Here is a 9,573-nt window from a genome sequence, read left to right as displayed (position 1 = left end):
TTATACATAAATAGTACTAAAAGTATAAGAATGATTAGTACGTTAAAACTACAGAATTACCTATGACATCAATACCTTGCCTAGGTTTTATGTGTGAAGCATTTTCTGGTATAAAAACTGTTTTATTTGAGACAAGTGACAGATTTTACATAAATAAAACAATTAAAAAGTATATGGGTAATCCACTTAGTTTTCATTCTGCTAATAACAGGATTTCTGCTTTATTTAGAATTTTACACAATTTTAGAATTTTACAATTTTTACACTTTACAATTTTTACACAATAGAATTTAGAATTTTACACAATTTGCCTTAACATTATCGCGTACGTGAACAATGAACATCAAGTCTTGTGCAACATCATAACATTTGATGCATTCCTTCGGAAATATGTTTTTTCTTTTGTTGGAAGATGTGAAGTATCGTCTAACTCTATTGTTGCCTCCTTGATGAGGTCCGACTGCTATCGTAAATCAAATTACCGTCTTCAGTATAATAATTCTATGTATTCTATTATTTAGTTTTGATGGCTGCCATGTCATCTGATTGTTTTTATCGTTCTGAATACTTTCAGTTCTTCTAACTTGTAACACTACCGTACCATTGTCTGTAAACTTGTAACAGTTGATAGCATATTTAGTGAGATTTTGTGCATTTGCAGTTAGTGTATTATTCGTTGTTTTTCGTTGTTGTTGTTCGATGTTTGCAGTTTGTGTATTATTTCGTTGTTTTGGATATGGACAGCTTTGTCTGATGCAAATAAATATTATTATTATTTGAACAAATGAATAATATTTATTACCTACCGGTACATTACATGACATCTAATAATATTTATTACCTACATGACATGACATCTAAGGTTTAACAAATACCAACATACCTTCAATGTCATCATTATTATAAACTAATTGACTACTGTCACTGACTGACTAAAATATAGAGCAGACTATAAGACTAAAGAAAAGTTTGAAAATAGTCTCCACTGCTAAACTGTGAACTGGTTTGAAGTGCAATAGTCACACCAACAAATTGTTGCCACAGTTGATACCTATATGATATATCCCACACCAAATTAACGTGTTAGGCTTTACTAGTGAATGCTACAGTCCATAAGCAAAAGGTGGCCATAGATTCAATGCAGACATTATAACTTGTTTTAGCAAAGTCCAAAGCCAACCAAACTATAAGCCTGCCTTGGGCTAACGTACTTCTCAAAAACACTTTAACAAATTTGTATAGTTAACAACTTATTTCCTTTAACTTCTCCAAATTGAAGTACCACAGCAACAATCTTTTGGTTACTTCTCACTTGCAGATGCGCTGCACGCTAGCTTACTGCTAATCACTAAAAGGTAGTATCCTGAAACAAGCCCTTCTAGTGTTCGGATAAGGAAAAAAACGGATGAGGCTTCGTATCCAGGGTTGCCAGATTGATAAAACAAAAAAGGCCAAATGCATCCCCAAAAAAGGCCAAATTATAGAAAAAAAGGCCAAACCTGAGGTTTTATTCTCTTTGTTGAAATCAGTGGTGTTTTTGCACTTACTTTCAACAACAAATTATATAATATTTACCCAGGTTCTATTGTTTTACATGTTATCTGTTAAAGAAGAATCGCTTAGTAAAATTCCTGAAAAAATGCAATCCATAAAATACAAACAGATAGGTATGGAAACAATTACAATACAACTGAAATATGCATACAACATTAGGCTAAGCATCATCCTGTAGACTAAAAAGCCATTAACGTCCACCAGTGAGACCCTGGTGACTAGTGAGAAGGAGTTAATATTGGCATATCACTTAATGCAATATGAAATAGTATACAATATTTATACCCAATACAATTACTTGTAGGCTACATTAAACACCCAACACTGCAAAATCAGAGAAATCAATTGCATTTATGTCCAACATCCTTCCACAATGAACACTCCTTACTATTCTAGGAATGCTAGCGCCTCTGCCATTTCGTTACTGCTAGTTTCACCATAAACAATATCAGATGTGAAACGCCTTATCACTATGGCACTGGCATCAAAGTTTGTGCAACATTTTCCATTCAGCAGCATGTCCATTTGTATTCGCAAAATCGTTTCCAAAAGCTCAGTCTGCATTTTGTTTCGTGTTTTTTTTCACTGCAGTAAGTGATGAAAAATCCTCTCTTCTACTGCATTACTGACAGGGATGCAGAGACATAATAAAGCATAGCTAGCAAGGTCTTTGAAATGGGCATGATGTAAAACGCTACACCAAAACTTTTCACTGTTGCTAGGGATAACCAAAAGAACTATGAAAACCAAAAGAAAAAAAAGCCAAACAAATGCCAATCGAGAAACTAAAAAAGGCCAAAAAAAGGCCAAGCGGCCAAACAAAAATTGTCCAGCCAAACACTTTTCAAAAAGGCCAAATTTCTGACATTTGGCCGTAAAAAGGCCAATCTGGCAACCCTGTTCGTATCCCGTAATATAAAATCCCTAAATCTAAGCTAGGGTTTCTGAAATCTGAATAAGTTTCAATTCAAACTCGGAAACTCTGGAAAATAAGTGAGTAAAGAAGGAACAAAATATTTCTCTAGATCTGGCTTTGCTTTCTTTCACCCTGAAGCTGGAATCTTGAAATGCAAACCAGCTATGTTGTGAGTGGTTAGTTTTGATTTTAGAACATCGATAAGCAAGGTGTTAGCTCAACTGAGTAGGTTTATGGTGATGGTGTTTTTTAAAATACCGTATTTTTAATCCCGTAAATATTTTTATAAATTATGTAAAACATTGTGCGGTAGCCTATAGGCCTATGATAGTATATATCCTACCTAGTATTGAGAAAAACGTAGGCAGACAGGATGACAAAAACCACGAATCCAGTGGCCGAGTGGTTAGCGCGTTGGGCTCGCAGTCGAGAGCCTGCATGTTCGACTCCAGCCACCCGCACTTGCTGTTATTTCTCTGGGCAAGAAACTTTACGGTAATTGCCTCTACCCAGAGATTGATTTTGAGTAATGGGTAGTACCAAATTTAAGTCATAAGTAGAGTAGACAACCGGAAACAGACATTGCCGTCGGCTGCAGCGTGGGTCAGGTGTACGTCGGAAGGCGTACAGTCGTACACCGATGCAATATGCATAGCACTCAAGTCCGCTTTCCTGCAATGCAGGATAAAGATATGAAAAAGAAACAAAAACATAGCAAATGACAAGGGAACTGTGTTCCGAAAGCTACGGTACAGTAGTGCAATTTGCTATTACCACAGCAAACTCATATCCTCAGGCTAAAGCAGGTCGATAATATTTACATTGTCAACTAGGTTACGGTATAATATTGAATGAGACTGTTTACCAAGCAATTTATTCATTATCATGGTATGATACAGCTTTATAATGTGACATATGCTAAACTACTGTATTGCTTAGTGTAACTAATAATAATCTGCATTTATTTTGTGGAAGAAGGTGACTAGTCTCAGGCCTCGAAATTCACGGCGGACACGGCGGTCATGTCCGCCGTCACAGCATGTGATGTCCGCGGGAAGTACCATCTAGATCGGTCATATTTGTCCGCCGAGAAATAACACGGGAACTAGCGATACAAATCGTCATTGCATACCACGAACAATTGTTGCGAGAATATAATTTCCCTCGCATTCTAGCACGCATCTAGAAAATGTGAATATTGTATCGTAACCCTTAGTTTCCATTCAATCAGGAAAACTTTCGATTTTTACGTTGCTTCAACAATTGATGACATTGAATCAGCGTAACAAAGGTGAATTCTTCGCCAAGAATCGATGGGAGTACGATACTTCTACACTATTCACGCGCAACTTAGTTCACGTCTTACGTCACAATCTCTGGCTTTGGTCTCCGAGTAATATTGACAAGGCAAGGTTGGTTACAAAATTTTTTAAGCTTTGATATTACAGTAAGAAAGAAAAGGCCTAGGGAAAATTCACTTTCGCTCACATGACACGCAAAAATAAACTTAAATAAAAAGCCTAGTGAAACTTTGCACAGCAGAAAATAGTAGCGTTAGTGTAGAAGTTTTCCGATTCGTGCCCAGAGCATTGTGACGCAAGAAGCCACACGACGCTTTAGGGCGCTTTGGGCTCTTCAAGCGCAGGTCGTTGGTCTGATAAAAGCCTTTCAGAGTGACTTTACTGCAATTTTAACAAGCCTTCTAAACCATAGCTATAGTTCTCAAATGGTGAAGAATTATCAAGATAAAGTGATTAAGCATGACGATCGACGCTAAAACTGGTGTGTCCGCCGTGAGACTTAATTTGTCCGCCGAGATAGCTGCTCAGACCGGACGCGTTCGTCCGCCGTCAACAAAAACGAATTTCGAGGCCTGAGTCTTCACACCAGTTGGTTGGCATTGTCTTTTACATGTAAATTGTAAGTGTGGGAGCTCTTGGACCGTGCAACCTAATTGGTACCATGAACAATTCGTACCGTCAGTTCGTACCTTGAAAAGATCGAGAGAAAAAATTAAAAAAAGTTGAAGTTGCTGATTGCAGTTTCCGCAAGCATTTTAAAAGGGTTAGGGTATCGGTTAGGTAAGATCGAGAGAAAAAAATAGAACATCACTGATCGCAGTTTCCCCTTTTTCCGCAGTTTCCGTAAACATTTTAAAATTTCCGGTAATGATCCTAAGAGTTTGCCGAAGTCGCTGATCGCAGTTTCAGCAAACATTTCAAAAGGGTTAGGGTTGATCGGAGTTTCCGCAAACATTTTAGAAGGGTTAGGGTGTTTCCGCAAACAAACAAACTAAAAAGATCAAGAGAAAAAACTAGAACAAAGCCGAAGTCGCTGATTGCAGTTTTCGTTTTTCTGCAAACATTTTGAAATTTCCGGTACTGATCCTAAGAGTTTGCCGAAGTCGCTGATGGGTCATTCCAGCCCAACTCAACCGGGTGCCAGATGTTTCGTCCCTGAGATCTTTCGTCCCGACGTTTCGGCTCTACAAGACATCGGCTAGCTTGGTGGAAAGTGCGAGATTAACAGCGGCAAAACACCGCGACCGAAAAAAAGTTTTATTCGAAGTCGGCAAGGGGCCGAAACATCTCTTGAGCTGGCAAACACCGCGGGCAAAAAAAAGTTTAATTCCGCGGGCGAAAAAAGTTTAATTCGAAGTCGGCAAGAGGCCGAAACATCTCTTAAGTTTTCAATTTAACAACCTTTGGGCTACGGCCGTGTGACACACGATGAAGAAAATCTTATTGCCTTATATGCCTACAATACAGCCACTGCAGGATTCAACATAACAGCATTTGATTATATTCGTCAGAGGTAGATGAAGACATGACCTTTAATTTCAACTGTCAGATGTGGAAACGAACTAATAGTAGGCTATTCTGTCAGTGGAAACGAACTAATAGTAGCCCTATCTGAATACAATTGTGATTAAAAAAGCTATAGCGTAATTATCATGTCATATTATATTCATTGGTTTAGACTAGAAAAAGAAACGCATGTCGTTTTTTTTGGTTACCGGTATTCACAAACGTACTGTGGCCTATAGAACATTGTTTGAAAAAGTAGGCTAAAACAGCCACAGTAGGCTACATAGTACATCATGTCTATTCGTCTTTCCATTGATCCTGAAGTTGGCCAGAACAATCAAGCAGCGACGATCGCTCCCCGCGGAGAAGCTGGATAGTGCAATCATTTGTAGGTACCGCGGTAACCTACTGTGTAATTTTTTCAAAACGACTTTGTATAGAATAAATATGCCAATGGTGTGTTTAGGAAAAAAAGACAATTGTTACGGTATTTCAAAATATATACTTATTTTACAATTTTTTTCCCATCTTCAAAACAAGAATTCGAACGCCCAAAATTACTAGGCTACATGGACGTAGATTTCTTTATGAGGTCACTCAGAACAAATAAGTTAAACGTAAGTTTTGAAAATGAATAAATACAAAACATAGGCTAATATATCTATTCGATCATGTGCATGTTTAGTTTTCTTGTGTGACAAGCCATTTACAAGCTAAGTTATGAGTCTGAGTTATTAATCAAGATGGGCTTTTAAACTCTCGCCTCTTATTTTCTAAGCAGTCGAGGAACAAGTAGGCCTAGGCCAGATTATAATGGGGAGGATTACTTGAAGAAAAACATGTTTTTGAATGTAGCTTCATAGACGGGTGGATGAGCTGAGGGATAGACGTAGGCTACTACTAATTTGCCTCAGCGACCCACATTGAGATACGTTAATTCGTACAACAAAAACGATATTGTAGACAGATTATCGAGACGACAGGAGCTTGCAGTTGTGACAGCAGAAGTGCGATTTAACTTGGTAGGCTATAAGCTTTATTCTGGCATACTTTTTTATTCTTCCTGACAGGATGTTTGCATTAAAGTATTTGTTGAACAGCTGGCATTCGTAGATAATTGGCCACATAATGTCTTGTTTTGATTCGATTTCTTGGCCAACAACAAACATTATGTAGGCCGACAATTGCATTAGTAAAGTAGCGGATATCAGCAGGGGCGCCGGAACAATTTTTGATCTGGGCAAAAAGAACACTCCATGATATGGTCTTGGGTGGCACTTTTCTTTAAGTCTCTAAAATTCAGATGCTCCAGTACGCTCGTGGTCATGTGGCACAGAACACAAGGGTCGACTTGCCTTCGCTGAGCACCCCCAACATCCGGAGCTCCCACTCTCGCATGTAAGGCAACGTCGACCAACGGGTGTGAGGACCAGCGACTCTTCCCCGCAGTCAAATGTCTGGTGGACACAGGGGCGCGGAACGATTTTTGACTGGTGGGAGTGGCAGGATTATGAAAAAAGGGCACTTTTGTTTACTGAAATACCAATTTTTTTAAAAGTTTTAAGATAAGCTATAGCGATAATGCTCATCTATCAGCTCAAAATTGCTCACAATTGAGTAATGATAACCTATAAGTGTCCGGTATACAAAGAAGGGCGTCATGCTATGTCATAATGATGTAACATACTGAGTTACAAAATTTTGTGGCGTGAATATTATTTTAAGGCAATAATGAAAGATTATAATTAGGCTAAAAGCGATAGCAGAAATTGTTATATTGCAAAATGCAGAAGTGAAGTGCGATTTAACTTGGTAGGCTATAAGCTTTATTCTGGCATACTTTTTTATTCTTCCTGACAGGATGTTTGCATTAAAGTATTTGTTGAACAGCTGGCATTCGTAGATAATTGGCCACATAATGTCTTGTTTTGATTCGATTTCTTGGCCAACAACAAACATTATGTAGGCCGACAATTGCATTAGTAAAGTAGCGGATATCAGCAGGGGCGCCGGAACAATTTTTGATCTGGGCAAAAAGAACACTCCATGATATGGTCTTGGGTGGCACTTTTCTTTAAGTCTCTAAAATTCAGATGCTCCAGTACGCTCGTGGTCATGTGGCACAGAACACAAGGGTCGACTTGCCTTCGCTGAGCACCCCCAACATCGGGAGCTCCCACTCTTGCATGTAAGGCCACGTCGACCAACGGGTGTGAGGACCAGCGACCCTTCCCCGCAGTCAAATGTCTGGTGGACACAGGGGCGCGGAACGATTTTTGACTGGTGGGAGTGGCAGGATTATGAAAAAAGGGCACTTTTGTTTACTGAAATACCAATTTTTTTAAAAGTTTTAAGATAAGCTATAGCGATAATGCTCATCTATCAGCTCAAAATTGCTCACAATTGAGTAATGATAACCTATAAGTGTCCGGTATACAAAGAAGGGCGTCATGCTATGTCATAATGATGTAACCTACTGAGTTACAAAATTTTGTGGCGTAAATATTATTTTAAGGCAATCTTCGTCGTATGAGCTGTTCTTCTGGACTATATGTTTGGGCATGATGTCATCAGCCACTCGACAGTTTCGTCATCCAGGGCCTTCAGTCCAAGCGCTCCATGTGGTGGTTGATGGATTGGGCAGTCATGGACGACATGATCTACTGTCTGGTCTGTGGCGCCACACTCGCATCCCGGTGAGGGAGCCAGGCCCCATTTGCACATGTCTGAACGAAAGCGACCGACGCCGGTTCGTAGGCGGTTAAGCCGGACCCACGCAAGTCTTGCGAGGGACATTCCCGGAGGGTGGGGATCGACGTCGGGTAGGAAATCACGGAGTCGGGAGGTGTTGTTTTGCCACTCCATGTTCCATGTGTAGTTCGTCCAGTGTGCCGCACTTATTCCAAGATCTTCAACGTTGTTCAGAAGCTGTCGTGCGGCGGGCACAAATGGGCGTCTTGATTTCAGTCGCTGCTGTCCTCCAGGTAGGCGCTGGAATGTACTGTGGAGGAGGTGGTCGGGGTCCAGTGCGCGACGAGCAAGGGAAATCATGGCTCCTTTACGGCGAAGCTCAGCAGGTTGGATGCCTGCAAGGATGGGAAGGCAGTCCGTTGGAGTGGGACGCAGGCATCCAGTCACAGTGCGTAGTGCGTCATTGATGGCGGTGTCAATGTGGCGGGTGTGAGAGCTGCGGCACCACACTGGTGCGCAGTACTCAGCGGTAGAATGGACAAGGGCCAAGGTAGCTGTGCGAAGGGTTTTCGCATCAGCTCCCCAGCCGGAACCCGCCAGCCGCCTCAAAAGTGCAACGCGCGCAGATAGTTTTTTGCGCAGTGACTCCAGGTGTCGTCGGTACGTGAGTGACCTGTCCAGGGTTACGCCGAGGTAGGTGGGTTCGGCGCAGTAAGGGAGGTGTTCGTCATCGGTGGTAATGTTGATCTCACGTTTTGCTTCCTTGTTGTTTAGGTGGAAGGCCGCCGACACTGTCTTTGCCTTGCTGAGCTGTAGCTTCCATTTCTGGAGATATGTTGATATAGTTGACATGTCCTGGCTTAGGTTCCTCTCCATTGACTGCCAATCTCCGGCTGGATGCAGGAGAGCCAGATCGTCTGCATAAGCATACTTCCTGGAGATGGTGTCAGGCAGGTCATAGATGTAAGTGTTAAAGAGGAGGGGAGCCAGGACAGAGCCCTGTGGGACGCCGTTCCTGAGTCGACGTAGTCTACTTCGTCGGCCGCTACCGGTGGAAAGGGTAAAGCTGCGGTTTTGCACAAGTTCCATAATCATATGGACCATGTGCCTGTCAGGAAGGAGACGGAGTAGTTTGCAGGTAAGGCCGCTGTGCCATACAGTGTCGTAGGCAGCCGTGAGATCGACAAACACGGCGCCAGCCTTCTTTTTTGCCGAGAAGCTGTCCTCGATGTCTTGGGTCATCAGGGTGACCTGGTCTACAGTTGATCTTCCGTGGCGAAAGCCGGCTTGTTCCCGAGGGAGCTGAGGGTCTATTATCGGTTCGACACGGGCGTAGATAAGTCTTTCGAGTATCTTGAAGGGGATACAGAGCAGGGAGATGGGGCGGTAGCTCTTCGGATCCCCTGGGGGCTTCTTCGGCTTTGGGACTGCAACCACTAGGGCTCTTCTCCAGATTCTTGGGATGCGCAGGTGACGCAAGCAGCAGGAAAGGAATTCTTTTAACCAGGACCTCATAGAGGGGGCAGCTTGGAGTATTAGTTCCGGGCATAGGTGGTCAAGGCCCGGGGATTTGCCTGGCTTTAGGTGCTGGAGGGCGGAGGCAAA

This window comes from Aplidium turbinatum, chromosome 7 (assembly GCF_918807975.1).
Source record: "Aplidium turbinatum chromosome 7, kaAplTurb1.1, whole genome shotgun sequence".
NCBI lineage: Eukaryota > Metazoa > Chordata > Ascidiacea > Aplousobranchia > Polyclinidae > Aplidium > Aplidium turbinatum.
This window is presented reverse-complemented; position numbering follows the sequence as displayed.